The sequence below is a fragment of the Lactuca sativa genome, chromosome 7 (genome assembly GCF_002870075.4).
Source record: "Lactuca sativa cultivar Salinas chromosome 7, Lsat_Salinas_v11, whole genome shotgun sequence".
Lineage (NCBI taxonomy): Eukaryota > Viridiplantae > Streptophyta > Magnoliopsida > Asterales > Asteraceae > Lactuca > Lactuca sativa.
In genome coordinates, this window is record NC_056629.2 from 2,472,355 (window position 1) to 2,482,061 (window position 9,707).

Here is a 9,707-nt window from a genome sequence, read left to right on the forward strand (position 1 = left end):
AAATTTGAAGTAGTTTTTGGATTTAAAATTTTATGTTTAATATTAAAGCTAAAAGTTTTTGCCAACAAAGTTTTTTTCCAACTTTTCACTTTAAAGCTTAAAACCAAATTTGTGTTTGGCGTTGGCTTTGTGTTTGGCGTTGGCTGAAACATTAATTGTTATGTGAAAGTTAGTTATTAGTTTATAAGTTAGGTGATAAAAAGATGATATTTGATAGAAACTAATTGATAAGCTACTTGAAGTATATAAAACGATATTTAGAAGAATATTTTTTTATAATTATTTAAAGATATATTTAGTAATTTAAAAATAAATCCTAAAAAACTCGTATAAATATCTTTTTAAAAAATTAGCTTATAAGTTATTTTTTGGTTTATCAAACATGAGAAAAAAAAAATTAGCTTATCAGCTAGTTGTGACACCAAACACAACGTAAAACTCTTAAAACCTCTGAGGCACTTAGGCTATGCAACATAATTACCCACAGTAGCAGAAAATCAAATCTTATACCAAAACAAATTTAACACTAAATCAAACGCATTCTCTTAGTGATTCTTCAAAGATTAAACTGCACAAATGGTCCCTGTAATTTGCTTAAAATTGTCATTTTGGTCCAAAAATGTTTCGACTAGCACCATAGGTCCAAACTTTTCATTTTGTTGCGAGTTTGGTCCAATTTGCTATGAACTTTTTCATAATGACGAATTTGCCCTTACTTTTTCCTTTTTCAATTTTTTTTATTATTTAAAGATTTTTTCTGATTAAAAGAAAAATAAAAAAGAAAATTTTCCTTTTTTATTTTATTTTTATAATTTTTTATAACGGAAAAAAGAAAATAAAATGCAAACTCTCTCTCTCTCTCTCTCTCTCTCGTTTCACACAAAAAGTTGCTCATCTCCTTCACCACCAGCCACCACCACCGACGATGGAGGCTTCCGACGAAGCGGGTTTCGATATTTGAGGCTAGGGCTTCTGGTGCCATAGATCTGAGAAAGGGGCGAAGGGCGAAGGACGAACTGAGAAGATAGATGATCTGAGTCGGGTTTGCCAGAAATCGAGAAATCAGTTGCAAAATCTGAGAAATCATTTTTCCGGCGAACAAGAAACCCTCCTAAGGACGACGTAGATCTGTCGGAAACCGGACTCAATCTCTTCTTCTTTCTATGAGCTTTTCATCAGAACCATCATCACCTTTGTCTTTGATCTTCTCATCTGACGACGCCTTCGATCTGTTCGTCATCGGCGATGACGATGACGCCTGTGGCTCGATAAAACTCTAGTTTCAGGCGTCGGAACCATCAAACCGCTCGACTCTCTTCTTCTCCGACGAGGTGTCTACATAGCAAAAGCCCTAGCGCCGCCACCCTTCTAGTTTTACGAAACCCTAAGTTTTCAGATTTGTTTTCACCCTCTTTCTCTCTCTTTTTCTTGTCGAACAACCAGCAAATCTAGATCTCCGTCGTGGCGGCGAGATGTTTAGATCTTCATCATTGGTGGTGATTTGGATGGTCCGACAAGCGGTTCATATCAGTAGAAGGGAGAGAAAGAGAGAGAGAAAGAGAGAAAGAGAGAGAGAGATGGCCATCGTAGCAGAAGAAAGAAAGAAGAATGATGGTCTCTGGAGGTTCAGATCTCAGTTTTTTTTCTCCGGCGAATTCGGCGCCGGATTGTTCTAGGGTTCCAACGTCGACGATGGTTTTAGTGGTCGGACGACGGTGCTCCGGCAGCCACCGGAATCTGGTGGTGTTTCCTTTTTCTGAATGGGAGAGAGAAAAATATGGGTTGGGGGTGATAATACAAATATTTTTTTTTCCTTTTTTAGTTTTTGAAATTTAAAAAATAAATAAATAATGAAAATACAAAAGGGCAAAATCGTCATTTTATAAAAATTTAAAACAGATTGTACCAAACTCGCAACAAGATGAAAACTTTGGACCTGTGGTGCTAGTCCAACCCCTTTTGGACCAAAGTGACAATTTTCGACATACCTTTCGAAACTAACTATCTCTCAACACGCGCCACAACCTTTTATATAGGAATGGTGAACTAGGGACGCTACTAAACGCTAATAAACAGTTTAAATTCTAAGCCTATGCTCCTAGTAGCCTAATAAATAAAAAATATGATCCAATATAAGCCAACATTATAATATCCATGCAAACACTAGCTCAATGATGATGCTCCAAGTTAAATGATTTGTCTTACTAAAGGAAATGGTTTATGCATGCGACATAATCTGACTCCGCAAGAGAGATGAACCTTGATATGCATGGATCGCCTAAGTTAGAGGCAAGGTTGCAGAAATCGCTCGACGGTAGCTCGACGGTGGACCGGGGTCAAGGGATTAATCGGCTAGGCGGGGATTAATCGGGGACCATTAGTTATTAAAAAATTAATAAATAAAACATTAATCCTAAGAATATAACATTATATCTATTAAAAAGTTACGAAAAATTAATAAATATAACATTATAACATGATACTATGATTACAAAAACCCTTTTGATCCCTAATACATTAGATCTAAATAACCAACAATTGCATTTGGATCCAAGTCTGCATAAAATGGGGAGAAAAAAATGTTATGAACAATGAGTTCCAATAGCATCGGGAAGAGATGTGGACCTGCAACCTGTTGTCTAATGCATTTGGAGCTTTGTGAATCTTGAGGGAATTCAATAGCAAAAGGCTGTGGATATGTGGGAATTCCATGATCGATGATTCCATCCTAATTATTGCTATATAACACACAAGAGGCGGCGACTGTTGTAGAAGCTTTAGAAGGCAAAGACTGGTTTGTCTTCGAGGATGACGACTAACGGACTGCGATGACGTGAATGGAAGAAAAAGACGGTGTCGGGGGAGGGACAGATGGCATCAAAGAAGAAGATGACATCGTTTTAGAAGCTTCAGTTCATGCTTTCTTTCGTTCCTTCAGACTACAGGGAGAATTTCAAAAAAGAAAAGAAATAAATGTGATGGAGTGAGAAGCACCCTAGCAACAATTCTAACAATTTGAAACTTTTGCCCTTAAAGTTTTTTTTACCGTTTAGGGTGCCTAGGCCCGCCTAGAACCGATAATCTCCGTCTTTGACCGATTTTGACCACGTCCGATAATAGGGTCCGATTAGCTATAAACGTCGACGGTGGAGGACCGCCAAGCGCCTAGGCGCCGATTAATCGGCCGCCTAGGCCGATATTTGCAACGCTGGTTAGAGGAAACCTAAATGTGATAATGAAGGCAAACATTTGTCACAACAAGAAACGAGACCTATGATGACGACAAATATCATCAGTATGGGTTCAAAAGTTGTCCCTATAAGTGCCTAAGACAATAAGTCGCCGCATCGCCATCACCCTTGTCACCATAACTTTGTCGTAATAGATCTCTTTTTTCATTGACATAGGTACACTTTTAGCCACGACAAATTGTCGATGTAGGTTCGTGGCTATATGTTTCTAAGAAAATTAAAAAAAAATAAAAAATAAAAAATAAAACTATACAACAACAAGTCATCCCTGTAGGTGGCCCTATATCAATGACTTTTTGTTCCGCTGTTGAAAGATCTATATGCCTAAGAGTCATTATAGATTGATATGTGCTAATGACACATGATCTTATGGGGTCAAACCTTATAGCAAATTATCACTAATTGATTATTTATTAAAGTAATTTGATTATTAATGAATATTATCAACACTTATACTTAATTAGAAAATTATTAGTTTATGAAAATAATATTTTAACAACTAATTGAGAATTATTGTTTATAAAAAAAAAAAAAAAAAAGAGAACAAAGAAAAACTAGTTATATTCATATGGTATAAATATATATATGTTATATACAATTTATTTTGACACTTTGTATAATCATCTAGTTGGCATGTAACTAGCTAGTTAGTAAGGTAGAGTGTAACACACTCATGCTCCATACCTCCTTTATGGAGCTGTGGATTCTCTTTCCATGTGAGGAGAATGTGTGTTGCTTTTGTTCTTACATGTCATGCTTGTAAGAAAGAGACCATACCTTACTTTATTACTAGCTTTCACTTTAGTACATATGGGTATGTATATAAAGAGAGCATAAGCTAGTTTATTGGGTTTATCTTTGCATCTTTTTCTTCTCTTATTTGGTTGCCAAAACCGAAAGAATTCTAGTGCTCCTACCCTCTCCTCTTTTGCAATGTGTAGTGTAGAGTTTGAGTGCTTATTAGATAATTGGTTTGTTTTGGAACAATGTATGTGTTGAATTTAGTCTGTCTAAATACACGTCTCAGTTAATTTATTAGATAATTGGTTATTTACATAATCGTTTTTAATAACGATCACATTCATATTTTGAAATGATTAAATTTTGTTTTTGAGAACTAGATCTCTTAATAGAATTATAAAGTAAATATCAATGTTTTCTAAATAATAAGTTCTATATGAAAAAACTTTTGACTCAAAGATGTTTCAAATCAAACTTATCTATGACATTGTTATCTTTATTATACAAATAAATACACATATTTTAAGTTCAAGGTATCGATTTTTGAAGGCAAATAATGTAGTTTATTTGACATATGTGAATATTATTTATATATAAAAAAATTAATAATTATTAAGGAACTATACATAGTGATATATGACTTCCCTTCTAATGAATGTTTATATTTAATGCAAGATACTTAATCAACTTTATTAACAATTATAGTTGTTATAATTATACGAGAAATTAAATATCCTCCTACTTTTGTTCCTACAAATCCTCCTACCTAATTAAATGATGACATGTGTTATTTTAGTATATTAAAATATCATTAAATTAACATTAAATGTGACACATGTTATCATTTCATTGGGTATGAAGATTTGTAGGAACAAAAAGTATGATGATTTTTAATTTCTCTTATTATATTGTATATGGTAAATGATAAATATGAAATCGTTTGAAGTTTTTAAAAATGAAGTTGAGAAACAAATCGGTAATACCATATGGTTTACTTTCTAATCGGTAAAAATCATTTTCCTTTATCTTTTTGGGATTATGACTTAATCACTATCACTTGTATTTTGAATACTAACTCCAAATAAGAAGTGGATAAAACACTTTATAAAATTTAGTATGGAAATGCTCCATCCTTATCTTAATTAATGTTTTGAGGATTTAAAGCTTATGCTAGACTAAAACTTCTAAACCTAAAATCTATTGAATACATATTTGTAGAATATTCTAAAAGGTTGTTTAGATTATATATACAAACCCACCAAGAATAAGTTTTCTTATTCCTTTGAAAGTTAAGTTATCAGAAAACAAGATTCTAATGACAAAGCAAGTGGGACGCACATGGAACTTTAACTTGCTCAAGAACCATAGCCCGACGTCGTAACAGTTGGCACTAGTGTCAACAATGAATTGTTAAACATGAATAATAGTTATTCGTAAACACAAATTGTCCGCATATATATGGTAGAAATCATCTATAACATGAGAAATATGGATCTCTCATTGATGAGGTCCTCTTGATGGTTTCTGGTAAATCCATCAACTACCAAAATGTTATATCAGACTTTGAACCTGATTAATAACTTAAAGTCATGAGCATTGAGATGTTATCCATATCTAATAATCAAGCATGGGATTGATTAATTTTCCTCCCTATAACAAGGCTAGAATGAGTAAGTAATTCTTTTAGAAAGAATACAAACATGGAGATCTATACACATTTAGCAAGACTAGTTGTAAAAGGCTTTAATCATACTCATGTTAATGACTACGATTATATATTTTCCTAAGTAGTTATTATTAGATCTACAAGGATATTATTTACCATAACTACATGTTATGATTATGAGATATGACAAATGGATTTCAAGAAAAATCATTTTTCTTAATAGACACCTACTTAGAGATGTTTATATAGCTTAGCATGAAGGTTTTCTTAAATTTAAGTTATCCTAACCAAATGTGTAAGCTTTCAGATCCATTTATAGATATAAATTAAACATATCAAGGTTGGAATTATCATTTTAATATAAAAACACACAATATGTTTTACATCAAAATAAAGATAACATCTATGTTTACTAAGAACTAGTGAGTGAAGGGTTTTTGTTGCATAAAATAGATAGTTTTTCACAAAAACCGGCAACGGAAGTTTTAAAATTTCTTATAAATTTCGAGTGTGACAACAAAACAAACCATCAAGGATCCTTTTAAAGAGGTTAGAATGATGTTACAACAACCATAGGGTGTTTATAAATAACAACCTTTGATGCCTTTGGACCTTCTTGGATTTGGGGTGTTAAAGTAGATGGCAAGAACAAGAAGCTTGATCGTTTCTACAAGTAATCCACCAACAAGAATATGGTACCAAAATTGCCAGATTTCTTCTTGTACAAATTTGCTCTTTAAGCCTTAAGTTCTCAATCAATTAAGCACTAAAGGAAGACACAAAGTGAACACCAAAAGCAAGTAATGTCTTCAAAAGAGGAGAGAGCTCCAAGCTCTTAAGTGCTTACGGTTTTTGAGAGAAAAGGGAGGAAGTTCAAGACCAAAAAACTTAAAATTTTCCATGTATTAGACCCTATTTATATATCCCATGCAAGCATGGCCTCTTGAATATAATATTCTAAAATATGGGCTACAAAGGAGAGGCATGGGGAACAAGATGACGGGGGTTGACAAGCAACCTCCATCCCTCTACATACTTTTGGTCATATGGCCTAAAGACGACAAAAAAATATCCACTAGTCTTTTTAACCATGGTAGAGTAAGCCTTTGATTTAATAATGGTTAACCAAAGTGTCCAAAACTTTATACATGACTTATTATATGATACCTTATCATATAAAGACTATTTATATACTTCTTAGAATATTGTTTTCATAGAACAATTATTTTTCTCTAATTAAATATAGGAATTGAATTTATTTATTAATAACAAATTACTTAATAAATATTCAATAAGTAGCAACTTGATTAAGATGTGACCCTATATGATCATATGTCATTAGAAATGTCATTCAATAATGATTCTTGAGCATATAGGTCCAACAATCTCCCACTTGCACACGATTCATTATAGACTAACATAGAGAATAGCTGGCGTCTGGCAACGGGCTACTGTCCCTAACAACATATGAAGGGGTGCCATCAATCAACTTCCAATTCCAGGAGCTCACTAGCTATAATTGAGGTATAAGGTAAGTGTATCAATATTCTCTTTGTTACGAACATCATGTTAGATATGAGACATGGAACGTGATCATCCTAATTTGCCATCCAACTTATAAGTAAGGCGCCTTAGATGTCTAACTCTCAACACATAAGAGGAACGAATCCCATCTTGACTACATACATACTCTCATATAGTTTATGCTCTTGCCAATGAAGGCTTTTCTAACTGCATAGTTGCGAACAACGTTTAACCATGCCAAAGTATAACAATCTTCGTACTTGAGTTCTTCAATATGCATCTCAGGTCAAAAGCCATAAAGATATTTACCTATGATCAAGATTCACTTATGATATCGATCCATGAAGTGACTCTTGATGCGGGTCATTTCTAATAGTTGTTCTCAAACAAGTACATATGAAATTGGATGCAACACTTTGCTATTTCACCTCTTGAAATCAACCAAGTCGATTCATATTAGTCTTAATTCACAGTTACTCCTGCAACAGTGACTAACTATGGACAATTTTGAATAATTACATTATTCAAGGATTAAATAACATGCTAATATAGAACACAATAATATTCAACACAAAATAGATATCTCATATATCAAAGGAGATTACATATCATTGCTACATAGTTATGAATATCCAGATATTAGTAAAGTACATATTTAAATGCAATCACTAGCTAATCGTAGACTGATTCCTTTTGCATGACTCTCAAACTTGCTTTGAGGTAGAGCCTTTATGAATGGATCTGCTAGATTATCATTTGTATGAATCTTCTCAATGCATACATTTCCCAATTCTAATTTCTGACGAATGAAATTGAATTTCCGTTAAATGTGTCTAGTCTTGTTGGAAACCATCGGGTCTCTTGTTATAGCGATGGCACCAGTGTTGTCACAAAGTATCTCAGTGGCATTTTTTATGCTTAGAACAACATCTAGATCACCGATGAATTTCTTCGTCCAATCAACTTCTTGAGCTGCTTCACATGCAGCTATGTAGTTTGATTTTGTTGTAGAAAGTGCAACCACTTCTTGCTTTGAACTTTTCCAGGAAATGGCTCATCCATTAAGTGTGAACACACATCCCGACTGTGATCGTAAGTTATCTCGATTAGTGTTGAAACCAGCTTCAGTGTAACATCTTACAGTAAGCTCTTCTTTAATTCCTCCATATACCATAAACATATCTTTAGTACTTGTTAAGTACTTAAGTATGTTCCTAACATCCACCCAATGTTTTTTGCCAGGATTAGCTTGATACCTACTAGTTATACTAATAGCATAAGCTACATCCGGCCTTGTACATGTCATAACATATATAATTGAACCAACTATTAAAGCATACGGTATGTGTCTCATTCTTTTGATCTCATCTTCAGTACTAGGGTTGTCAGCCTTAGAAATAATGGTACCAAGCAGTATGGGTACAATTCCTCATTTCGAGTTATCCATTGAAAAACATTTTAAGATTTTGTCAATGTATTTACTCTGACTCAAACCAATGAGTCTTTGGGATCTATCTCCATATATCCTAATACCGAGTATGTATGCAACATCCCCTGGATCTTTCATTTGAAAGAACTTACTAAGGTAGGCCTTAGTCTCCTTCAATGTTGGGATATCTCTCCTGGTTAGTAATATGTCATCAACATATAGAATTAGAAAAACAATATGCCTCCCACTTGCTTTGATGTATACACATGGTTCATTGGGACTTTCTGAGAAACCAAACTTTTCGATGTTTTCGTCAAAACGATGATACCAGGCCCTAAATGCTTGTTTCAATCCATAAATGGACTTCTTCAGTTTACACACCTTCTTTAGGTTATTCGGTTTGACACAACCTTCAGGTTGTTCCATATAAACATCTTCCTCAAGATATTTGTTAAGGAAAGCGGTTTTGACATCCATTTTCCATATTTCATAGTCATAGTATGCAGCTATTAATCTTAGCAATTGGCAAGAAAGTATCTTCATAGTCAACACCTTGAATTTGAGTATATCTTTTCGTGACAAGTCGTTCTTTGAAAGTTTGTGCATTTCCGTCCATGTCGATCTTCTTCTTGAAGATCCACTTGTTTCCAACAACCCTGCTGTTAGGAGGTAAGTCAACCAAGTCCCATACTTGATTGTCATTCATTGATTGAATTTCAGTTCTCGTGGCTTCAAGCCATTTGTCAGACTCTGGGTCTATAGTAGCAACCTTGTTATTTATGGGCTCACATTGATCCATCAAGAAGACTTCCTCTTCAGGAATGACAAATCCAAATCTGTCAGGTTCCTGACGAGTTATACTGGAGCGTCGTACAGTTGGGGTGATTTCCAGCATCTGAACGATAATTTCAGGTTCAACAATGTTTTGTTGATTATCATTCTCAACTAAAGTTTGTGTCTCTCGAATTTCTTCAAGGGAAATGGGGCTCCTACTTACTTTATGCGAGATAAATTCAGTTTCAAGAAACATTGCTTTATGTGCTATGAACACCTGATTTTCTTATTTCTGGAAAAAGAAATAACCCATGGTTTTGGG